Raw genomic sequence first — 26,209 nt, 5'->3', positions numbered from 1 at the left:
AAGTTTCTCCTCAATTCAGCCCTAATTACGTTTTGATAAAATCGTACTTTATGCAGAAGCGTTTCGATTAACGTTCCGAGCACGCTATTCATTTAGCTGTCAAGACGATAGAAAGCGTGTTCAAAATCCAAGAGGTCAACTGCAAGTGACATTTTCCTGAAGCACGAAACGTCGTCATCTGAGCAAGTGTTCCAACAAGCGGAGAACAGGTCGGCGACAGACCTTTACGTATCCGAACGAATTATGTGATCCCGTAGTTAATACTTCGCGCTTGCCGGCTTCGCTTGAAAGAACCCTAATGACATTCACTCCGACAAGGCGGTTAAGCGACTACTACTCAAACGAAGCCCCGGGGCAGTGTAACCTATTATTCGTACTCTGCTGCTATAACATTTGTGTTCCAATGGTCACAACGTCAACTCTCCACTAAAAATATATGTCGTTGCCTTTCTCTAAGGCACAGACAGTTATGTAACATGCAGCTAATTGAAGCACAGACAGCAGTCTTTTGTCTTTAGCTGCACAAATACACTTGCAGATATGCATTTTCAACTTTGAGAAAACTGTATGTATATTCAGGGATGAAGCTGCGGAGAAACAGCAGAAGCCGACAACATTTCAATGTCGCGCCTCATCGTCATCAACTGCGAAGCAAAAATTTCAACATCTGTGACGTACCTTGAAGCTACATGCAATAATAGTGGTACAGCTTTGCAACGCTGTGAATTCAAGGTGAGAGATATTGTGAGCACTAATAAATCCAGTTATTTCAGTAACAAGCACTCTAACATAGAAAGCAAAGGAGAATTAAACCAATATCAAATATATTGAAAACCGTGTTTCCTACACGCGATACGACACATGGAACGACAAAAAATTCCAGAGGTGTCATTAAGGTATAAAAACAATTTCTGTAAGTATGTGAACATTGGAGCAGTGAAGCCGATGCTAAAACCGCTATCCTCTTTTTTCTTTGAGTAATTCCTTTTCACAAGAACGTACGAGCCTATGTAAATGTAAGTGAATGAGTTTGATAAATTTTACACCATGTTTCACTTTGAAACTGACGACTAAATGAAAGTGATGATGGTCAATGGAATTAAACACTAAGAAATTTCTGCAGCATTTTTCCGCAACCCATGTACCTCAGTTTACCTGAAAATTAGTTTTGGTACGAATAAGAAGGTGCGGCGCTATGGCGCGGAATGTGGTAAAATTACAATGACAGAAATTAGAGCTAACTTCGAATCTACACAGAGAAAGGAAGTATAACAAGCTATTCCATACTTAAGACCTTCAGGATTGGTTGCCGGTCCAAGCCTAAAGTATTCAGCAAAGCGCTATGTGCGTGAGGCGAGAGAAGTTATTATCGTGTGAGTATACTGTGGGAGTCTCCCACGATGTAGGAAAGTGAAAATAAAAATCGTTTTAGATGTTGAACGATAACACGAACTGAGAAGTCTTCTGCTTGTTATTGTTTTTTAAATAATAACTAATGAAAACAGGAGCAAACGGATGAGAACTTAAAAGAAGAGAAAGAGTAGAATCGCTGAAAAGAAAAGGAGCTTCGTACGTACGTAATAACTAAAAGAAAACATATAAACCGACGTACGACCTACCCAGGGAGATTTAAACGTGGTTCTTCCACGATGTATGGTGTAGTGGGGAGCAGACATAAAAATTTTCTTGCTATTCTATAACGGAACAATCAAACGTACTGAGATATTAACGCAGCCATACGTCAAGAAAAGACAAATCGTGCTATTTTAAAATCTAATTTCGTAGTGGCTATTTACGCTTTCTCCTAAGTACAGCATGTTGTTCGCAGAATAACAGAGAAGCATGGGACTGTTGCCAACTTTTTCGAGCGTTCACAACAAGGTCATCAGATACAGACCGTTCAGAAAGGACGAAGCACAGTGAGAGATTCAGTCTAAATTCGCCTTAAGCATTGTCTTACGTAATTCATGGAAACTTCGGAGATTTGTTGTGCTTTAGTCTATCATTGCTGTTCCACACGTTTATTCGTCTGGGGCGTTGTAAATGCGGATTTCTGAGGTGAAAATTGCACGAAGTTATGAGTAAGATGAAAGATTTTATCCTTTTTGTAAAATGTCTTGGGGGTGAATCGGTTGTGAAATTCGCTTATACTGACCACGAAATGTTTGAAACCAGTTTTATGGAGATTAATCGCCGATGTCAGTGAAATATTTTAAAATTAAAACCGTCTTGATCGCAATAGAAAGTTTATTACAAATGTTCCGTTGCGATCAAAACTATTTTAATATTAATGATGTGAAAAATTTAAAAAAAAATGAGGAGCACTCTTACGTTGTACTACCCACATTTGCGAAGTCACCGCGGAAGACGCATACAGTGGATACTGTTACCACATTCAAACCGTTTTTACAATACGTGGCAAGAAAAATCTGTGTTGGACCAGGACTCATACCCGGTTACCTGCATTTTCTGCACAACGCTCAATCAATTGTACGTCGCACGATCGTGTCTCACGAACGGATCGAAGCTACAACCTGCCACAGGATTTTGCCCGTTCCTTCCAAACTCCGCTGAAGTGCTATCATAAAGATGTAACGAGCAGCACCTGCGGGGGAATCTGGCTTCTTGGCGACCTTGGTTTTGTTTCTGTGGGAATTTTCCGCTTTCCTGCTGACTGCAGCGTATTTTCATCGAGTGTGGCAGGGAAACGGAAAGAAGCCGGGGACGAAAGCTATAATTTAGTTCGTGGAGCGTTTAGGGCTAGCGCCATTGGCAGTTTGCTGTCCTCTATAGGCGTACGTTTGGCTCTTAAGAGGGGAGGGGGATTAGTTTAGCTTTCCGTCAACTTTGAGTTGGAACACTGGGCACAAGCTCGACAGGCGATCGGTTGCGACCTTTTGAGGTGAATCAGTCCACTGGTCGTATCAAGTGAACCACGGAAAACCAAAATTTGTGTGGCGGGGGTCAGTAACTCAGAAGTGTTGTACCCCCTGACGGTAAGGATTTTTATCTGTAGTTTAGAGTCTAAAGCATGTCGACAGACTTTCGGAAAAAGTGTCATCCACACAATCCTGGAGGTAATAAGTGCGAGAATCATCGCACAGTTGGTTTATGCGTCACAGTTGCTGCTGGCAAGAAAATAAACAGAAAAGAAAGAATTAAATTGAGGACCTCTTTGGTAACGATAGTTTGACTTTACGAAAGGTAAAGACATGAGAGTGACAGTTCTGATATTTGTTGTTTATAATGGCAGCAAGACTTAACGAAAATCAAGGCATACTCATAGGATATCTTGACATGGAATAAGCGATCGACAATATAATCAATAAAATAATGCAAGATGGACGAAATTCTCAGAGAAATGGTGTAAGCTCTAGGAAAAGACGTGTAACATCTACTATGCACAAGATCAAGGAAGGAATAAGAAGAATGGATGACCAAGAAAGGAGTGCAAGGACTAGAAAGGTTGTACTACAGGGATGCACTCTCTTCCGCTAACATTCAATCTGTAGATCGAAGAAGCAGTGACAGAAAAAAACATAGATTCATTATTTCAATTCACGTTGTGAGGATATCAATGACGAGAATAATGGCTGATGACAATGCTATTCTCAGTGGAAAGGAGGAAGAATCAGAGTACATATTGAATGGAGTGAGCGGTCTACTGAACACAGAACGTGGGTTGAGAGAAAACCGATGAAAGTAATCAGGAGTTCGAGAAATGAGACTGGCTGCGATTTGCATAAAAATGCTGTGAGACGAAGCGGCTATTTGGATGCATTTTAATAACTTTTCTTAGTCCTGACCAAGGCTACAAAATGCAACACAAAACTCGTGTCAGAAGATATGAAAATATGATACACTTCACAATTGGTAATAGACAACATACAACCACTCGAATATGGCGTCCTAGCTTACCAATGTTATGTCAGTCATATAAAATTGTTCATTAGATACACTGTATCACGTCAACATTCTCAATCACGAGACAAGTGCAAACTGGAACCAAGCGAAAATTTTTGGAAGCCAACTTCATTAAACCGAAGCCAAGTGGAGTAAATCGCTTGGCGGCGCTGGGTACGTGTTACACGATGCAATTTGTTTCGTTTACAACTACAATTTTCATCGTTACACAGTATAAAACAATTTCGCCACAAAACGTGGAATCACTACCAAAATTTTCCCTTGGTAGCATTTTGCACAGACAGCGTCCGTAGCGTTAATGTTATGGGGTAACGAACCGATATGAATTGCTCCCCTTTGCCAACACGTCACGCCAACAATTAATTCACCAAAACACGCGTTTTTGAGAGTACGTTTATTTTACATTCACCCCTTCTACAGATGTTTACATTTATTTACGCATCGTAAGCATTGTGTCTATACTTACGACACTTTCAAATAGCTGCTTAAAAACTTCTGTTGCAAAATTCCGCAGCCCTCGCTCTCTCCCCCTGAGAATATCTTCTACGGACCGGACTGAAACCAACTGCGGTTGCCTGCCCGTGTTATAGAGGATAAAAACTGCCGAAAGAAATACTGAAGTATACCCAACAAATAATTGAGGACGTTGAGTGTACTGGTGGCGGACCGCCTCAAACTAGCCAGAGGACTGATAAAAAAAAAAAAAAAAAACAAAAAAAAAAAACGATGTCGCTTCTTCCACCTTCGGCAATGTTTATTAATGTGAAAAATGCCAAGTTGCGCCGTCGTTCGGAATCCACGTCATAACTGTACATTTCCCCTACATCTAACTAAACTAAACTAAACTCCGTCCGAACAGACCTTGGATAGCCCAACGGTACCGACCGGCTGCCATGTTATCCTCAGACCATGTGCGTCACTGGATGTGGATTTGGAGGGGCATGAGTCATCACACCGCTCTCCCGGCCGTATGTCAGTTTACGGGAGCGGAGCCGCTACTTCTCAATCAAGTAGCTCCTCAGTGCACCCCGTTTGCCAACAGCGCTCGGTATACCGGATGGTCACCCATGCAAGTGCTAGCCCAGCCCGACAGCGCTTAACTTCGGTGATCTGATGGGAACTGGTGTTACCACTGAGGCAAGGCTTTTGCCCCTATAACTGACTAGGTACGTCTGTTCACAGGACACAACAGAGCAATGACATAGCACCTTCAACATGACCATGCATAGCAAACATTCTGGTATTCAGACACACCTTCGTGTCGATGACAACATTACTTAAATAAACAGTTCCGGGTGCAAGTCTAGTTTCCTGACCACTATATGTCCGAGTACCGGTACGGCACACCTTTCAGATTGTCGCCCCCTGTCGGCACAGTGTGTTGGTTGTTTATGGGAGTATTCTACCCCTGTATAAGAATTACAAGGGGCACTGAATAAATAATGCAACACTTCTTTTATCTGTGAGTTTCCGTTGAAAAAAATGCGGAATTCATTGCGGTACATCCTGGAACATCCCTGCTTCAGCCGCTACAGTTCCATCAAGTTCCGATAGGTGACGGTGCTATACGTAGCCTTCAAAATGGCGTCTGTGACGGAGGCGCGTTCCAAGCTGAGCGTTGTCGTTGAATCTTTTTTTGGAGGAAAACTAGAGCATCGCAGATATTGACAGGCGATTGCACAATGTCTGCGGAGACCTGGTAGTGAATAAGAGCACAGAGAGTTGTTGGGCGAGGCGTTGTCATCATCGCAACCAGGCCGCGCAAACCTCTCCGACCTCCGCGTGCCGGCCAGCCGTACGCGCATGTGACTCCTGCGTTATTGAAACGAGCGGACACGTGCATTCGAGGTGACTGGCGCATCACAATGAAATAACTCGTTACACAACTCCACGTTCTTGTTGGTAGTGCAGAAATACTCGTCCACCAGTTGGGGTACTCAAAGGTGTGTGCCCACTGGGTTCGTAGCCGCCTAACAGGAGATCACAAAGAGCAACGAAGGACCACCTGTGCCAAACTGCTTGCGCGCTACGAGGCCCATCGCGACAATTTTTTGTCGAACATCGTCACAGGCGATGAGACATGAGTTCATCTCTTGGACCGGAAACAAAACGGCAATCCATGGAGTGGTGCTACACCACTTCTCCTCCGAAGAACTATTCCAGGCCGGAAGAAGTGGCCGAGCGGTTCTAGGCGCTACAGTCTGGAACTGCGAGAGCGCTACGGTCGCAGGTTCGAATCCTGCCTCGGGCATGGATGTGTGTGATGTCCTTGGGTTAGTTAGGTTTAAGTAGTTCTAAGATCTAGGGAACTGATGACCATAGATGTTAAGTCCCATAGTGCTCAGAGCCATTTGAACCACTTTTTATTCCAAGCCTTTCCTTAACCGTTAAAGTGGTGGCTGTGATCCTCTCGAACTCTGAAGGGGATTTTCTGTTCTATTGTATTCCTCATGGTGCAATGATCACCTCTCAAGTGTATTGTGCTATCCTCAGGAAAATGAAGAAACGACTTTGCGTGTTCGTCTCCAAAGAAATGCAAATAAACTCCTTCTCCATGACAAAACAAGGCCTGAAACAAGTCTGCGAACTCCATTGGACTGTTCTTCCTCATACACCGTATACTACCTTCCGACTTCCATCCGTTTAGCCTACTGAAGGATGCACTCTGCGGGATGGAGTACTTGATGCAGCAAGACGTCGCTTTGTAGTCGATCACTAGATTAGCACCATGCGAGCATCAGGCCTTCCCAGTAAGGTGATGTAAGGTCGTAGCACTGAACGGAGATTATGTTGAAAAACAGGATTTTGTAGCCAAAAGAAAAAAAAATGGCTCTGAACACTATGAGACTTAACATCTATGGTCATCAGTCCCCTAGAACTTAGAACTACTTAAACCTAACTAACCTAAGGACATCACACAACACGTAGCCAAAAAGAGTGGAGAATAGTATGGCATATTGGAATCTTGAGTAAAACCAACCTGCGTTACTTATTGAACGCCTCCTCGTAGAAACGGTATAACTTCGGGGACACATGTGGCTAGGACGCTGCATGCTTCAACCACGCAAGTTCGTATAAGATTGGGTAAAGAAGCAGTACCGTTACTCTTCTTTGTTAGTCCTTTTGACTCGAGACAAACTATTTGCGAGAACTGTGCTAGACTGATAAGGAGCAAGCGTTGGTAGTAGTCGCGCAGGGCACATAGCGAGAGCCAGGCGGGAGGTTGTGCTAGGCGACAAGTCTGGAGCGTGCCGGCGGCGGCGCTGACCGCGTTATCGCCGGGTTCAAGGATGCCGAGCCGCTCCGGCTCCCCAGCACACCAGGCCGCCTAGCAAATCGCCGGGCCTGCTACAGTCACAACATGCGCGTCCTGCAGCGGTCTGCGAGAAACCCCTGTGACAGCGCTGCGGATCCCAGTATCGTCGCGATTATGGTGGTGAGCTCCTCTCCGTGAAAACCCTTGACATTTTCAAGGAGCGAGGGCACCAAATTAGGCGAACACCCTTACATCACCATAATGATCACTGACATAGCAAATGTGTTAGGATAGGTACCTAACACCGCGTGGGGCCTCCTCTGGTCCTGGGGACTGCAGTGCGAGGCCGTGGAAGTAAGTCTACAAGTTTCTGGTACTCCTCTGGAAGCAGCTGACACCAAATCGTTGGCAGATCAGCAGCCAATTCTGGTCTGTTCGCGGGTGCAGAACTCCTCGCACGGAACTTGCGTTCCATGACCTTGCCGATATGCTCGACGGGATTCAAATCTGGGTTCCAGGGCGACCATCCCAATCTTTGGACCTACTCTGCATGTTGTTGGAACCACTCACGGGTGACGTGAGAGCGATGTTGAGGCGTATTATCATCTTGAAACACCTATGAACCGTCACGGTGTTGGAAGATAAAAAATGAGTGTAGATGGTTCCCGAGCAGCTCAACATACCGCAGATCGCTTCCAGAATAACTAGGTAGCCCTTTCCATACCAGGAAAATGCAGCCCAGACCATAACAGAGACACAACCGCGTTTGCCCACACCTTGGTTCATATGGTCTGCGCCACACACGGCATAGGCATGTAGGAGTGAAACCGTGTTTCACCCAACCACATCACATAACGACATTGTTCCTGAGTCAATCCCTGGTGATTGGCGACAAATGCAAGCCGTTGTGCCCGACGACGTTGGGTTAACAGTGGCATCGGCGTGCGGCACCGCCTCCCACATCTCATGGAATCCATCTTCCTATGGATTGGCCACTGGGAGACGTCTCTGGCACGTCCCTGTTGAACTGAGCCGTGATTTGTTGCACTGTTGCCCTTCTATCACTATTGACGATTCGTCTCAGATGTCGCCGGCCACGGTCATCGAGGGTGGCTAGGCGGCCGGTAGTTCGTCTGTTGCGACACCCTCACTCAACCGCTCACAGTAAACCCTGGACATGGTTGTACGACTGAAGCCGATTTCCTGCACCACTGCCGACATAGAAATTCCACCACATCCCGTTCCGACGTCATCAGCTTACGATGACGTTGCATGTTACACAAATCACTTACACAAACGCTTACAGAACGTCTCCTATACAAATGTAGCTAGGATGGGGGAGTGTGGTGCGCTTACAGCACGCCTGCGCCATCTGTGGCCCCCTATCCCATGGTGCGTCAGTGTAGGTCTGCTCTAGCCATTAAAACGATAGCAATCAACGAAATTTTACTTATTGCACGTATAAGCATCCCAGACAAAAAATTAGTCACTACTACAGAAATCATAACAAGCATCATTTAAGGCCATGTGATTCCATCCATGCACTTGATAATCGCCTGGATCTGGTTAGGAAGTGAGTCCTCAAGGTTGTGCAGGCACGTCGCATCCAGGTTAGGCCACTTGCTGAGGATCTGATCGCGCAGTTCCACCAAATTGTGCGTCTGTTGGTGTTTACATGCTGCTCCATGTCCCAGAGATTTTCTGTGGGGTATAATTCAGATGAATTTACAAGCCAATCGAGATGCCATAGGGTCCTGATAAACCGGTTCAAAAAATGGTTCAAATGGCTCTGAGCACTATGGGACTTAACATCTGAGGTCATCAGTCCCCTAGACTTAGAACTACTTAAACCTAACTAACCTAAGGACATCACACACATCCATGCCCGAGGCAGGATTCGAACCTGCGACCGTAGCGCTCTCGCAGTTCCAGACTGTAGCACCTAGAACCGCTCGGCCACTTCTTCCGGCCTGGAATAGTTCTTCGGAGGAGAAGTGGTGTAGCACCACTCCATGTGCCTGTGTGAGCAATCGCCTCTTGCGAACCGACTCCAAATGTTCACTGGATGCGTTTCCTGTAGCAATGTTCTCTCGCTAAGAAACTGGGATAGACTGACCTTCATTCACTGTCTGCAGCAATCCCTGCGGGGTTTGGAAGCGATTTTAACGCACAGGCCTTGATGCACATCCCTGTCAGGATCTTTTCTTACCCGAAGTTCTGATGCCGCGCTTCGTGGCGGTGCTTGTTGACAGGCTGAACAGTGCGCCACGAAACGCCAACAAATCCAGCTACTTCACACATCGTACGGCCATGGGCACGGCAAAACACGATTGCCACTTTGTCACGGCCTCACATTTACCCATGTTTACTCCCCGTCCTCACATTTATCCACGTTTACGTACAATGACCAGTTGAAACATAAATGTCTCACCGACCGCTGCTGCCTTATGCTTACGCTAAGGCAGTGCGCGCGCGGTTGAGCACGAGATTCAATCGGTGCACCATCTGTAAAGGTTTCCCGTTTCATCTGTGCGTACACACGGGGTTGACTATTTTTTTGTCAGGTGATCCTTACCAGGGCCTGAAGATCATGCAACAATCAACCGACCGCCGTGTCATCCACAGTTATTCATCGTCGGACGCGGTGTGGAGATGCATGGTGTTAGTACACCGCACTTTCGGCCGCTGTCGACTTTTCGACATTCAAGCCGCTACCTCTCAATCACGTAGCTCCTCCACTGGCACCTCGAGGCTGAGTGTACACTGGTCCAGTGCTCCCTTTAAGAAAAAATGCCTGAAGGTACCAGGAATCGAACCCGGATCCCCCACATAAGGGTCTGATGAGGAGCTGGGGAAATGAATTTGTGTCTGATATCCAACGGGGTATCTTTTCGGATCATCTGTCTTCTTTGTGGTTAGATGCGGCCCGCCACGAATTCCTCTCCTGTTGAACCGGCTCAGCTCATGCTAGTACTTGCACCCAACGTACTCAGTTCTCTGTTGGATGCATTCCAATCCGGTCTGTTCCCCTAATTGATTGGTCAGTGCAGATGGCTGCCGTGTGAAGGACCTGGCTTCGATTCCCGCTACTGCCGAGGATTTTGCGGGGGGACTGTAAAGGGATGTACTCAGGCTCGTACTGCCAACTGAGGGCCCACTGTCTAGAAAGTCTGCAAAACACCCCTTAGAATGGTATTTTGACCACATGCCGTTCCATACCACACAAGCACGACGCCTCAAGGGCCGGCCGGAATGGCCGTGCGGTTCTAGGCGCTACAGTTTGGAACCGGGCGACCGCTACGGTCGCAGGTTCGAATCTTGCCTCGGGCATGGATGTGTGTGTGATGTCCTTAAGTTAGTTAGGCTTAATTAGTTCTAAGTTATAGGCGACTGATGACCTCAGAAGTTAAGTCGCATAGTGCTCAGAGCCATTTGACGCCTCAAGTCGGGCCGTAGATATTCTGAGTCTTGGACGGGGAGCTCGTTTTCATATATTCCAATTCCGGGCTTTCCATACAGCTCTCTTAAGCATTATGGAAGTTATTCGCTGATGTTTTAACACACATCCTATCATCCTGTCCCTTCTTCTCGTCAGTGTTCTTTTGCTCATTGATTCTACGGAGAATTTCCACTTGACGCTTGAGGAAGCTCATCACATAACGTCTGTTCTGTTCTCTCTCACCTTTCCATCAACTGAATGTCATGCCTAACGGCCCGGGTTCGATTCCAGGCTGGGTCGGAGATTTTCTCCGCTCAGGGACTGGGTGCTGTGTTGTCCTTATCATCATCATTTCATACCCATCGACACGCAAGTCGCCGAAGTGGCGTCAACTCGAAAGACTTGCACCAGGCGAACGGTCTACCCGACTGGAGGCCTCAGCCACGCGGCATTTCCAATTCCATCAACTTTCTCCAAGAAATCGTTAGAAATGACTGAAAGTTAAGAACTGTGCTTACGCAATTTTTACAGAAAGTTTAAAGTATCGAAAGTAATGCTGAGGTGGCAGATTTCTACGAGGATGGTTGTACGATGCGATAAGCGTATTGGTATTGGTAGGAATTACGTAGAAAAGTGGAGCAACGTACGGTTTTCATGTAAAAATAAAATTTCTATGAAAAGTCTACACGTTTGATTTTTATTTCAAAACATTATTTACTTAAAAAAAACACGCCTCATATACTTGCAGAACGATCAGTGATGCTTTGTAGATGACAGCAAAACGTTTCCGGTGGAAAACAGCCTACTGTACGCTTAAGATAAAAATTCCTCCAGAACAAGGCTTGGAAGCCCAATGGTTCCTCCTCAGCCGACAGGCGTCACTGGATGCAGATCTGATGTCCTGGATGTTTTCAGTTTTCGTGACTGGAGCCGCTACATCCCTGCACAACCTTGTGGACTCACTTGGCATTTATCTCATTTCAGACCCAGACGGATCGCAATGCTGACAATCAAATTCGCCACTGTCATGTGCACGGTGGTCCTTCTGTATCTCTTCCCCCAGATTCACGGATCCCGAGGGCTCAGTGCGCTTCTGTTTGCCAAAAGTGCTCGACAGATCCGGACGGTGGCCCATCCAAGTGCTGGCCAAGCCCCACGGTGCTTAACTTTGGTTATCCGACGGGCAATAATTTTGGCTTACGCTTAAGAAGGAAAATATAAACAATAATTGGGATACTGCGGTGCTTTTTCGTTTTGTTGCATATGTTATCTAGCAGACATTTTCAGTTCAAAACAACGCTGGTAAATACTGAGAACCCAGGCATACTTGGTAAATTATTCAGCTGGCACGTGTTACTGCCGGTGGGGAACGCTCGCATTATGTTCATAGGTGCTGCAGGTTTGCTGGAATGCGAGACACGGAGTGTGAGGTGGGAGGAGGGGGCGGTGCTACGGTGATTCCAGCAACCTTGGCGCGGGTCACGCGTTCCCTTGACATTCGCTCCCTGCCTCTGCAGCAAGCCGAGGATTAAAACCTCGTCGTACAATTAAGAGGTGCCCGGCAGGCGGCGCTAAAATTAGAAGCCGGCCACGGCCGGATGCGCCTAATAGAGTCCGCAGCGTAGCGCAGCTCGTCACCACACAGCAGAGCGTCGCTCCTGATTACAAGGCACGCCTGGCGGGGCGCTACGTCACAGCACGCGCCGCGCCGTACCTGGCCAACTCGCAAACCACACTGACAGGAAAACAAAATTCAGCACCAAGAAGGAATTGTGCGACATAAACGAAAGGTGGTACGCGTTTTTCTATATCCGATAGATGATGTCTATTTCAATTTCGCGCCAGTCGCCTCAACCCGTGGGCTGTCGAACGTTAACGTTGAGCGTGCCAAGTTCAAAGTGCTGCTGAACGCTGAGGAACGATGCCACTTGTGTATACGGTACGTGGGCTCCAACGTGATATATGCGATCGCAACGCACTAGTTGAGGGATGTTTCTAGTTCGTAAATCACACTGTTTGCTCAACGGGCGCGCGTAAAATGCCCACGTTGCCTCTATTAAAACGTACATTTCCTCCATCGTCCACGAAAAGGAAAGCACCATGTGCAATCAATAAGGACAGAGATATATAAACGTTCCATTACAAACAGTGCGGTACAAATTTGGAATACTTCTCCGCACAAGATAAACATTATTTCTTCATTCCCACATTTTAGTAAAACTCCAAGGTCTGTCTTATTTAATCACTGTTCCTACCCAGTGGCAGAATCTTTGCAACATGGGAATTACGAACCGAAAAGAAAAAGGAGCAAAATATCCTTATCCAAGTAGCGCAAGCTGTCCTGTAGATTAAGCCAATCGAACGAAGTCACCCCTCAAAAAAAGGTGAACTTATATTTACATAACATCAAGTATTATACTATATACTTATATATTTAATTATAACAAATTGTACAACGAACAATGCTGTGTCGCTGCCTTCAAATAGCCTACTCTCATAATACGCAAGTTATAATAATTCTTTTGCCATGAATATGGTGTTTCTCTTTATTTTATTGAAACGAATCACACAGTTAACAAGGGTTTTCCAGTGATTCTGAATTTGCTGGGGCTCAGTAACGGCATGTATACATTTAAGCTTGGAATGAATACCAATATGGCGCCTCACAACTCTGTACTGAAGGGAGACGGCGTGCGTGTGACGTAGGTGGCGCTGTGCCATCTCATTGGTCAACGCTCAGACGCACGCTCAGAATATCTGACATGCCAGATATTGATTGCTCTGCACGTTCGGAAAGACTCCCGAACGAGCTATTCCACGCTATGACGTCAGAAATTCGGCACGCTCAACGTTCGGATGCACGGTCCGTGTGCCGACGGCTTAAGAGTGGCACTACTATGAGGTTTGCTTCGTATACACGCTTAACGGTCTTGAGCGTTAGCTACAGTTGAGACTGGACCTGGTGAGTTGATGTAAGTAAGAACGTATTTATGGAGGATAATATGCCAGTATCAATACCTCACTGAATTTCAAGAAGATCGTGTAATAGGGCTACGAGAAGCTGGGTGTTCCTTCTGCTGTATTGCAGAAAGGCTTAGCAAGAATGTAGCCACCGTACATGATTTCTGGCAGCGGTGTTCACGACGTAAGAACACCGGGCTCCAGACGGCCATCAGGCACTATCGTGACGGAAGACCATCGTGTTCGGCGTTCATCTTTGGCACATCGAGCTGCACCTGCAACAGGGATCTGAGCAGCAGTTGACGCCAAGGGGAAACGACGAACTGTTACAAATAGACTACTTCAAGGACATCTCCAAGCCAGATGCCCTGTACCGTTCATTCCACTGACCCCGAACCAACGCCATTTGCGCCTTCAATGGTGTCAAACGAGAGCTCATTGGAGCGCACTGTGGACGTCTGTCGTGTTTTCTGATGAAATCTGGGTCTGCTTGGGTGCCAGTGATGGCCGTGTGATGGTTAGGAGGACGTCAATTGAGTGTCTGCAACCAACTGGTCTGCATGCTAGACACTCTGGACTTACACCTGGAGTTATAGTCTGAGATGCGATTTCGTACGACAGCAGGAGCACTCTCGTGGTTATCCCAAGCACCCTGACTGCAAAACTGTTCGTCAATCTGGTGATTCGACCTGTCGTGCTGCCATTCATGTACAGCATTCCCCGGGGTTCAAAAATGGCTCTGAGCACTATGGGACTTAACTTCTGAGGTCATCAGTCCCCTAGAACTTAAAACTACTTAAACCTAACTAACCTAGGTACAGCACACACATCCATGCCCGAGGCAAGATTCGAACCTGCGACCGTAGCGGTTGCGCGGTTCCAGACTGCAGCGCCTAGAACCGCTCGGCCACTCCGGCCGCTTCCACGGGGTGTTTTCCAACTGGATAACACTCGCCTACATACCACTGTTGTAACACGAAGTGCTCTACAGAGTGTCGACATGTTTCCTTGATCTGCATGATGATCAGATCTGTCTCCACTAGAGCACATGTGGGACACCATCGGACGAAAACTCCACCATCATCCACAAACAGCATTAACCGTCCCTGTATTGACCGACCAAGTGCAAACTACGTGGAACTTCATCCCACAAACTTACATCCGGCACCTGTACAATAAAATAAATGTATTTTTGCATGGTTGTGTTCAACAATACGGCGGTTACACCGTTATCAGTGTACCAGCATTTCACATTTGCGATGGCTTGTCTCGCGCTTACATTAATCTGTGAGCTTGCAAAGTTAATCACTTAAATATATTGCCTTGACAAATATATTCCCGAAACTTCCTTACTCTAAATTAATTTTTTGGTGTTGCGATTTTATTTCCGCCAGGGGTACCACACGGGTGAAACAGCACTGTACGTCCGGTAGCCAGAGAGGCCGACTGCTCCGACTTAGTGTGAGAAAGGTTTGGATTGGCCACTAAAACCGTATATTCCAGAAAAAAGTAGGATAGGTTGTCATCTCCTACCGGTCATCTAGAAAATCACTTGGTTCTTCATCATTCAAAATTATATCACCGCTATGGAAACACTTGCGCCACCTACTATAAGCAGTGTGTCGTGTAATGGTGCATTGTTGCTGCGTGAAAATGAAATGAAATGAAATAAACATTGAACATTCTATACCGAACACATTATAATTTTACGAAGTACGAACTTCATTAACGTCTTTCGTAATCCGTAGGCACCTGTTTTTCACCGTATGGACCCGTCAATAAATGTCGGTATATTCTCAAAAAGCTAGCTTTGTTTTTCCCCTCTGAAATATGGCTGCTGTTATGGGGTATCTTAAGACAGGGTCACAACTGGACTGGTTCACAGGAGGGACAACAGGAGTCAGTATTTTCTCTCGGTCACACAATTAGTAAACACCAAATGAATCCACGGGGAAACTTGGAATTAAAAATTCAGGGACAACAAATAAATGTACAAGTTAATAACAAATTCCGTTAACTGACTTTACTTTCGTTCGTACTACGCTAGTATGTATTTCGAAATCACAGCTTCTTCATCAGGGCTTTTCCTTTTCGGTAAGGACTTCACTGCGTTGTCGGCACGCTGTAATTTTTTACGTACAGCGTGCTTATAATTAAGCGTTCACTACCTGCGAGGGCCCCCACGAAAAACGAGTGATCGTAGGACAATGAAACTTGGTCGAAATATTTACAAGGAGATGCGGAAGAGAAATAAAGGATAACCACTGAAAGAAACGTTTGTTAATTGCGTACCATGTTACCGTTCCAGTGACGACCATCTGCAGCCACGACAGGAGATTCTCTACTGCTGGGCGAAACATCACAGGTTGTATCGCGACGCAGCTCCTCCACTGCTTGAAGGACGTTTTCAACAAAGAGGAGCTCCCCGTACTCCTTTAATGCGCCGACATTCGCGAAGAGCAGCAGCACCATTGCCGTTTTTTTTTTAATTTTTTTTTAGACAGTTATACGATTAAGGCCCTGCTCATCCTGTCCAGATCCACGTTGACTGTCTGCAGCTGTGAAGCCCACTGCTGCTTATGTTTCAAACCAGCGTCGCAGTACCAGTACCGGTGGCTAGCGGCAAGCATGCCACTAACACAAATCCTGCAGCGCACAGTCCAAACGTCATTCCAATAACACTGGGTAGCCATAAGGTAAATAGTTTTTCGTCTACACTGGGTCAACTAGCCAAAGTTTATTTATAACCTCCTTGTACATATCACCGTGCAGCAACTCCCACGTGTTCAGCATATAACGCGTGTGTTACAGAATAATACTTTTAAATTATTAGGCGAAATTCGCTACTTGGGCGGAAAAATAATTTAGAATGTTTGGAGAGGGTACAAAATGTAGACTGACAACAACAAGAAATAGACAGTTTAAGTATTCTAGAATATCAAACGCAAAATGCTTACTGTCACTGTCTTCGTCGAAGGAAAGTACAGGTGTGAAGAAGTCCAGTCTCGGAAAAGAAGAAATTAGCCGCCACAGCAGTCCTCTTCTACCTGCAACGTGCACAGAAAACATAACATTAAGTTCTGCAAGTAATGATGACACTCATAACATCCCTCTCAATGCAAGACGGTAAGTGGGAGAAGGCGCTTAAGCGGATCCTGCTTACTTTACTACGAAAGTTATCTAAGTAGGTCCGCGGCTTACGACGTACGCTTCGTTCCGATGACCTCGACGCAGCCTCCAAGGCACTGTGATCGCCCTGCGTGAAAAGAAAAACTTGAGGGTCAATACGGCCCCTGAGCTGTCATCCAAGGGCGCGTGTAGTGCCACCCTCCAGCTACAGTAATGTTGTGCAATCGCTCCTGCGCATTTGTGGCACACTGTAATCAGCTCGGAAATGCTTTTATACACGACGGGTGTCGGAGCCGTACCCCACTCAATGCCCCGAGTTCCACTTTGCGTTTCCCCTCGTAAAAGCTTCCCTGATTTCCATTGTTACACTGAGAAAAAGCTATAACTTATCACAGGCTAAGCATACTGCCTAAGTGGAATGATGCGACCGCCTTCTAAGGAAATAATTTTTTTGTTTTCTCAGCCTCGGGGTCACACAAATAGTATCGAGACCAATTTCGCTGCCTTAATAACTTATTTTCAAATGATTGTTGAAATAGAAAGATAAAACAGTAGAAAACTAAAAAGCTAAATTACAAACACAGAAAACTTTTATAAATAACATATACGTTCTTGAATCTGTTACACAGTAAATCATCAACTGAACACATCTGGAGAAGCGCTTAGAATGTCAACAAATCTGCACTCTGACTGTTGGAACTGAAGGCGACAGTTAACTGCGTATTATTGAAGGGATAAAACAAACACCGTTCGAATAGGCCTTTAACCTCCAACAGTACCGACCGACTTAAGCGTCACAGGATGAGGATACGGAGGGGCATGTGGTCAGCACACTGCCCTGCTGGCCGTTGTTATTTCTCGTGACCGGTGTCGATTCATCTCAGTCAAGTAGTTCCTTAATTGGCCTCATGAGGGCTGAGTTCGCCCCCTTGCCCACAGCATTCGGCAGATCCGGACGGTAACCATCCAAGCTTTAGCCAAGACCAACAGCGCTAAACATTTCACCAAACTGTGTCATATTATGGAACACAAAAGATGTTTAGAAGTATTATTCTGAGAGCTAGAGTTTAGCATACAGTTCTGTTCAATCGTAGCTGAGCTCGTTTCTACACCGTCCATCCAAATAGTTCCGAGATTGATTTTATTCCTGGCGTACAAGCGACGTCAGTGTGGTAAATACGATGGCAGCTTGAACTAACCGTTGCAGACAGCATCGAGAATTCGACAGTGGTGAGCAAGCAGCGTTAAGTAGAGGACGTGCGACTGACTGTAAAGTGTCAGTGCTGTTGCGGTACAAATCGCAAGGCAGCAACATCTCGAAGTCACACGTTCTGCAAAATGTTTCTGAGAACTAGGAAAGTGTGTGCGAAGTTTGTCTCACACAGCTGACCTCCGGAAAAAAAAAATAACGACTCGTGGACACCTCTCACGACTTCATTGAAATGCAAATCGCGCACGATTCTTTTGTATAAAAAAGTGGCTGGCCAGAAATTGATGTCCAGTGATGCCTTGTCCTGGTGTGGGGCTGTTGGGTTGGGTTGTTTGAGGAAAGAGACCAAACTGCGAGGTCATCGGTCTCATCGGATTAGGGAAGGACGGGAAGGAAGTCGGCCTTGCCCTTTCAAAGGAACCATCCCGGCATTTGCCTGGAGCGATTCAGGGAAATCACGGAAAACCTAAGTGAGGATGGCTGGACGCGGGATTGAACCGTCGTCCTCCCGAATGCGAGTCCTGTGGGGCTGTGTCTCGTTGTTTATGAAAACTGACACGACAGCGATTTTGACGTCTCAAATGGCCTGTCACTGCCCCCCTCCCCTCCCTCCAAATACTTCCATAGCTACAGCAGCAGCGACCAATAAACAAAAAATCTCCTGTATGTAGAAACGCCTGGTGATAAGCAGAACATGCTCGAAACGCGTTACAGTATATTAAATTAAATATAAAAACAAACAAAAGCGACTGTTAGCAAAAAATATAAATAATTAATTATTCCACCCTGCCAAGTTTCCCTAACGCAATAACTAAAGTATTAAAGCCACTGTCTTAACGTTTCTCTGTTGTTGTTTTTTTTTTTTTTTGTACTCCAGTCTCGAAACTTTTTGGACTGACGAGGTATTTCGTATAAAGCAGGACCAAGAGGGAAAATGTTTTTTTTTTTTTTGTATTAGAGGACTGTCTTCTTGCTACACATCACCGAAACTGGCAGGAGAAAACCACTTTACAATGGAACAGTCAATTTGCACTGCCTTGCGTTTCAACTTTAGCGCTGTTCTCGAATACTTTCATAAAAAGTTTCGACGGCAACATTGATAACAGTCATATCACAGTCTTGTCTACACACCGTTAAAAAACATACATCGTTCCATTTAAGAAAGCGTACTTGCTTCATATCTCGGTTCATACAAGAGTTAAAAGTATTGCCAAAGTAAAAGATTTACGTGCTACTGTCCCTATTATCCCTTGCCGAAAACCGATGTCTTGCGCCGTTCACCTGTATTGGATACATGGATTTTGGAAAGGATGACTGTAATTACCCCAAAAAATAAACAGAAACTGTTTGCAGTTGACTGCTGTTTGCCGGAAGAGGATCTACATCTTTCACAAGCTGTACCTTGAGGGGTTTATTGTCCCTGTTTATGTACGTATGTACGTGTACGTTAGCAAAGGGCACTCTTTCTCTGAAGATATGTGAAGGATCCCTCTGTTCTAGGCGCGCAGTCCGGAACCGCACGACTGCTACGGTCGCAGGTTCGAATCCTGCCTCGGTCATGGATGTGTGTGATGTCCTTAGGTTATTTAGGTTTAAGTAGTTCTAAGTTCTAGGGGACTGATGACCACAGATGTTAAGTCCCATAGTGCTCAGAGCCATTTTTGATCCCTCTGTGTTCTTGGAAATGATTTAATGAAAACGTAGGAAACGTCCTATGACAAACATATTTGACAGAAGGTTGCTGCCGTTTACTACGAAGTGTTTCGATACTAGAATGTCGCATTTGTCTCTGTGGTTGCATTAAAAATGAAGAGCGCGGCATCATCATTTTTTTTTTTAAAAAAAGAGTGGTTAATGCTAGGTCCATTCATCCATCGCTTATCAGATACAGTGAGTGGCAAATGCGTACAGACAGTCTTTCATCAGCCTTTTTCGTATCTGCAAGCGGCTTGTAAGACAAACGTAAATTGTCTCACCAAACAATACGTACATGATCAGAGATGATGGATACGGGCAACTTAGGCATGAGAACTGTCGCTACTGCGTCAGTTTTATTCGTCATAAAGAGACAGACGAGCTGATAACACAGTGCGAAGCCGCCACTACGCCTAACTGCAGTGAGATCCTACGCATTCCGGAGTAGAAAGTACTTTATGTCAGCAGCAACAGCGGCAGAGTTTTTCATGAAGTAGGTTGAAGAAATCGGCGAACTACTGTGCAGTTCCCTCCATCGTTTCCCAGTAAAGTCTCCCTGCTGTTTTCGAGCTAAAGATGTGAGAAACGCTATTCTTGCAAGGTCTTCGTTATCGCAAAATTGTTTGCCAGGAGACAATGCAGCCTTGACGAATACATTGTGCGGGGCTTTCTTTCGGCAGACAGGTCTCCGATCCACCCACGCTGCCGCTGTGTACAAAAGACGGCTCTCCTTGTGTGTATATACCTGGTGGGACCCGGCTTTGTTCAGAATACTTCCCAACGAACCCCCTCTCCCCCCCCCCCCCTCACGACGTCAACATCTTCATGTCCACTGGGTTCCACAATGAGTGCCAGCCTGGGAAGGCAGATTTTGGGTCGAGGGAGAAGGGGAGGATGGCGGAATGTCGGGCAAGGGCGGGAGAACTTTCATAGGCAGTGGACTCTCGTTCCTGCTCAGAAACAAGAAGACCCGACTGTCAAAAATTTTCTTCAGTCAACCTCAAACCGTTTCCGTTTCTTTTTTTGATAATTACAATCAGTCCTTTCAAACTTCAAGTATCCAATACAGTACAGGGCGATTCATCTACAACAAATGCCCATTTTACTTTTTGAACGGCACAAGACATCGAAACGAGGTTTTCGGCAAGTGATAGTAGGGCAGTGGCACGTAATTCTGTTATTTTGATAATACTCTTTAACTCTTACAACAATCGAGATAATGAAGTAACTACGTTTTTTAAATGGAAAAGTATTTGTTTTTTTGTCCCCACCACGTGGTCTTGCGGTAGCGTTCTCGCTTCCTGCGCACGGGGTCCCGGGTTCGATTCCCGGCGTGGTCAGGAATTTTTCCTGCCTCGAGATGACTGGGTGTTGTTGTGTCGTCTTCATCATCATCATTCATCCCCATTACGGTCGGAGGAAGGCAATGGGAAACCACCTCCACTAGGACCTTGCCTAGTACAGCGGTGCGGGTTTCCCACATCGTCCCCTACGCTCCTCGGAGTATGGGACATCATCATCATCATCATCATCATATTTTTTTAAGGGCGTATAGACGAGACTGTGATGTGACGCTTGAAAATGCTTCCGTCGAAACTTTTCGTAAAAGTACTTAAGTGAAGTTGTTAGTAGTTCACCCTGGATACTGGTTTGGAGTGTTTGAAAGTCCATTACCCAGAAGTTAACACCATCATTGTCGAGTACAACATTGCATCCCACTAATGTTCAACGCCAAAATGTATCGTTGCTAATGCGGATTTGGCATTAAAAGAAAGTATCAGCTCTGCACTCATTATTCCAACAGCGTTGAAACAGTAAGCATCGCACAGTTTTATAGAAATTACTATTTCATGGTACGATGCACTGAGGTGACAAAGGTCATGGGATACCTCCTAATATTGTATCGGGCTTCCTTTTGCTCGGAGTAGTATTGCAACTCGATGTGGCATGGACTCGACAAGTGGTTGGAAGTCCTCTGCAAAAGTATTGAGCTATACTGCCTCTACAGCAGTCCATAATTATGAAAGTGTTACCGGTTCAGGATCTCGTGCACGAACCGACCTCTCGACTATGTCACATAAATGTTCAATGGGATTCATGTCGGGCGACCTAGGTGGTCAAGTCATTCGCTCGAACTCTACAGAATATTCTTCAAAACAATCGTAAACGTTTGTGGCCTGGTGACATGGCGCATTGTCATCCATTAAAATTCCATCGTTGTTTGGGAACACGAATGGCTGCAAATGATCTCCGAGCAGACGAACATAACCATTTCCAGTCAGTGATTGGATCAGTTGGACCAGAGGACTCTGCCCATTCAATGTAAACATAGCCCACATCACTATGGAGCCACCACCAGCTTGCATACGACTTGTGAACAACATAGGTCCGTGGCTTCGCAGTGTCTGCGCCTCACTCGAACAGAACCATCAGCTGATATCGGAACTCATCTCACCAGGCCACGATTTTCCAGTCGTTTAGGTTCCAACCGATATTGTCACAAGCCCAGGAGAGGCGCTCCAGACTGCATCATTCTGTTAACAAAGGCACTCCCGTCAGTAGTGTGCTGGCTAACGGATAGTGTTAGCGCTGACAACTCTACGAAAACGCTGCTGCTCTCCGTCGTTAAGTGAAGGACATCGGCCACAGCTGTGTCCGTGGTGAGAGGCGCTGTCTGAATCTTGGTAGTCTCGGCACACTGTTAACACTGTGGATCTCGGAATGTTGAATTTGCTTACCATTTCCGAAAAGGAATGTCCCATGCGACTAATTCCAATTAACATTCCGCGTTCAAAGTCTGCTAATTTCCGTCTAACTTTTTTTCACACGAATACAGGAATCACCCGAGTGCAAACCACAGCTCTGCCAAAGCGCTGCCTTTTTTTACCTCGATTACGCGATACTACCGCCATCTGTATCGCTATCCCATGACTTTTTTCACCTCAGGATGTATTGAATGATCGTTGTCCCAGGACAGCCACATGAGAGATCCGTTGCAAGAGCCAACACGCAATAAGATGATTCCAATACTAATGACTTGCGAAATTTTGTCAAGTTCCTGAGCATGCAGGAATTTGTTTTATTTTCCTTTCAGGAAAAAAAATGATTTTGGGTGGTCAGTAACGAAAGACCTCTTTTTATCAGTTCTCTGACTGGTTTCACGCGGCCCGCAAGGAATTCCTCTCCTGTGCCAGTCTTTTCATCTCAGAGTAGCAACTGCAGCCTACGTTCTCAGTTATTTTCTCGGTGTATTGCAGTCTCATCCTCTACAGTTTTTACCCTCTACAGCTCCTTCTAGTACCATGGAAGTTATTCCCTGACGTCGTAACAGATGTCCTACCACTCTGTCCCTTCTTCTTGTTAGTATTTTCCATATATTGTTTTTCTCGTTAATTCTGCGCAGAATCTCCTCATTCCTTACCCTATCAGCTCGACAAATTTTCAACCTTCCTTGTAGTACCACATCTCAAATGCTTCGATTCTCATCCTCTCGTTTTCCCACAGTTGAACTTCTACTACCATACAATGCCGTGCTCCAAACGTGCTTTCCCAGAAATTTCTTCAAGTTAAGGCCTCTGTTTGATACTAGTAGACGTCTGTTGGCCACGAATACCAATTGCCAGCGCTAGTCTGTTTTTAACGTCCTTCTTGCTCCGTCTGTCATTGGTTACTTTGCTGCCTAAGTAGAAGAATTCCTTAATTTCGTCTGCTTCATGATCTCAAATTATGATGTTAAGTTTCTCCCTGATCTCTTTTCTGCTACATCTCATTACTTCCGTCTTCCTTCGATTTACTCATTCATTTCAAAATATCCTATAATACTTCACTTTCACTAAGGGTAGCAATGTCATCAACGAATCTAATCATTGGTATCCTGTCACTCCCAATATTAATTCCACTCTTGAACCTTTGTTTTATTTCTGTCAATGCTTCGTCGATGTATAGAGTGAACAGTGGGGGCGGAGGACCCTTTTTAATACGAGCACTGCATTCTTGGTTTCTTATCGTACGATGGCTATTCGGAAAGTGAGAAACGAACGGTAACTAAACGGAAACCACAGTGAAGATCCAACGAAGCTTTATACACACTTATTGGATAGTGTCTCTATTATCTCCATACATAGGGGCCGGCCAGGGTGGCCGTGAGGTTCTAGGCGCTTCAGTCTGGAACCGCGTGACCGCTACGGTCGCAGGTACGAATCCTGCCTCGGGCATGGATTTGTGTGATGTCCTTAGGTTAGTTGGGTTTAAGTAGTTCTAAGTTCTAGGGGACTAATGACCTCAGATGTTAAGTCCCATAGTGCTCAGAGCCAAGCCACACATAGGGTCGCGTCACTCTTCTTAGTTCTGAGGGCACACTGATCGCGTAAACATGAGTAGAAAATAGTGTCTCCCGCCAAGTATGGGCCTCTACCGAGAGCCCAATGTCATGCAACCTGACATAACATTCCTGTCCTTCTTCATGACAGATTTCGGCCGTACACTGCAGGGGCGATGAGGACGCTCCTCCAGCGTTTTCGACGGGAAATGTTTGATCACCCACCATACAGCTCGGCCTTGAATCCCTCTTCTCACATGAACCGCTGGGTATGAAAACAACATTCTGGTGCAGACAGTGGGCTGTAGTCCGGGGTAGAAAATTGTCGGAAAGCACATGAGGCTGCCTTCTACACTACTGGCCATTAAAATTGCTACACCACGAAGGTGACGTGCTACAGACGCGAAATTTAACCGACAGGAAGAAGATGCTGTGATATGCAAATGATTAGCTTTTCAGAGCATTCACACAAGGCTGGGCGCCGGTGACGACACCTACAACGTGCTGACAGGAGAAAAGTTTCCAACCGATTTCTCATACACAAACAGCAGGTGACCGGCGTTGCCTGGTGAAACGTTGTTGTGATGCCTCGTGTGAGGAGGAGAAATGCGTACCATCACGTTTCCGACTTTGATAAAAGTCGGATGGTAGCCTATCGCGACTGCAGTTTATCGTATCGCGACATTGCTGCTCGCGTTTGTCGAGATTCAATGACTGTAAGCAGATTATGGAATCGCCGCGCGGGATTAGCCGGGGGGTCTAAGGCGCTGCAGTCGTGGACTGTGCGATTGATCACGGCGGAGGTTCGAGTCCTCCCTCGGGCATGGGTATGTGTGTTTATCCTTAGGATAATTTAGGTTACGTAGTGTGTAAGCTTAGGGACTGATGACCTTGGCAGTCAAGTGTCATAAGATTTAAAAAAAAAAAATTAAAAATATGGAATCGGTGGGTTCAGGAGGGTAATACGGAACGCCGTGATGGATCACAACGGCCTCGTACCGCTAGCAGTCGAGATGACAGGCATTTTATGTGCATGGCTGTAATGGATCGTGCAGCCACGTCTCGATCCCTGAAGATGGGGACATTTGCAAGACAACAACCATCTGCACGAACAGTTCGACGACGTTTGCAGCAGCATGAACTGTCAGCTCCGAGACCATGGCTGCAGTTACCCTTGACGCTGCATCACAGACAGGAGCGCCTGCGATGGTGTACTCAACGACGAACCTGGGTCCACGAATGGCAGAACATCATTTTTTTTCGGATGAATCCAGGTTCTGTTTACAGCATCGTGGTGAACGCACGTTGGAAGCGTCTATTCGTCATCGCCATACTGGCGTATCATCCGGCTTGATGGTATGGGGTGCCATTGGTCGCACGTCTCGGTCACCTCTTTTTACATTTTTTACATTCCAGATGTGTTACGACTCGTGGCTCTACTCTTCGTTCGATCCCTGCGAAACCCTACATTTCAACAGGATAATGCACGACCGCATGTTGCAGGTCCTGTACGGGCCTTTCTGGATATAGGAAATGTTCCACTGCTGCCCTGGCCAGCACTTTCTCCGGATCTCTCACCAACTGAAAACGTCTGGTCAATTGTGGCCGAGCAACTGGCTCGTCACAATACGCCAGTCACTACTCTTGATGAACTGTGGTATCGTGTTGAAGCTGCATGGACAGCTGTACCTGTACACGCCATCCAAGCTCTGTTTGACTCAATGCCCAGGCGTATCAAGGCCGTTATTACGACCAGAGGTGGTTATTCTGGGTACTGATTTCTCAGCATCTATGCACCCAAATTGTAATCACATGTCAGTTCTAGTATAATATATTTGTCCAATGAATACCCGTTTATCACTGCATTTCTTGTTGGTGCAGCAATTTTAATGGCCAGTAGTGTATTATGTGGCTGTTGAAAAGTTGGTACAACGCTACAACAGAAGTCTAAATGCAGAGGAGTAGCTGAAAGGCGTAACTAACTGTTGCAAGTAAAACAGTTTTGACTTTCATTGTGGCTTCCATTTCGCGCATTCGTTCCTTACTTTACGAATAGCTCTAATACACTATCCACCTTTCCCTATTGCTTATCCCTAATTTTCTCAGAATTTCGAACATCTTGCACCATTTTACACTCACGAATGCTTTTCCAGATCGAGAAATCCTAGGAACGTGATTTTTCTTCAGTCTTGCTTCAGCTACCAACCGCAGCGACAGAACTGTCTTTCGGGTATCTTTACCTTTCCTAAAGCCAAACTGATTGTATCCAATACATCC

The 26,209-nt window shown here is 45.8% G+C and overlaps 1 protein-coding gene and 1 pseudogene across 3 annotated transcripts in view; both read right to left on the bottom strand.

Annotated features, from left to right (window-relative positions):
• The window catches only part of LOC126359375 (uncharacterized), a 661,877-nt gene that overhangs the window by 594,064 nt on the left and 41,604 nt on the right, over positions 1-26,209 (bottom strand). For all 3 annotated transcript variants that reach the window (XM_050007626.1, XM_050007624.1, XM_050007625.1), the window contains exon 2: positions 16,538-16,627. The gene's annotated coding sequence lies outside the window, so the exon portion shown is untranslated. The remainder of the gene's footprint in view (positions 1-16,537; positions 16,628-26,209) is intronic.
• On the bottom strand, positions 4,958-5,075 carry LOC126289332 (5S ribosomal RNA; annotated as a pseudogene).

This window comes from Schistocerca gregaria, chromosome 1, assembly GCF_023897955.1.
Source record: "Schistocerca gregaria isolate iqSchGreg1 chromosome 1, iqSchGreg1.2, whole genome shotgun sequence".
Lineage (NCBI taxonomy): Eukaryota > Metazoa > Arthropoda > Insecta > Orthoptera > Acrididae > Schistocerca > Schistocerca gregaria.
The sequence above is the reverse complement of the archived record's forward strand: the minus strand, read 5'-3'. Positions and strand labels throughout refer to the sequence as shown.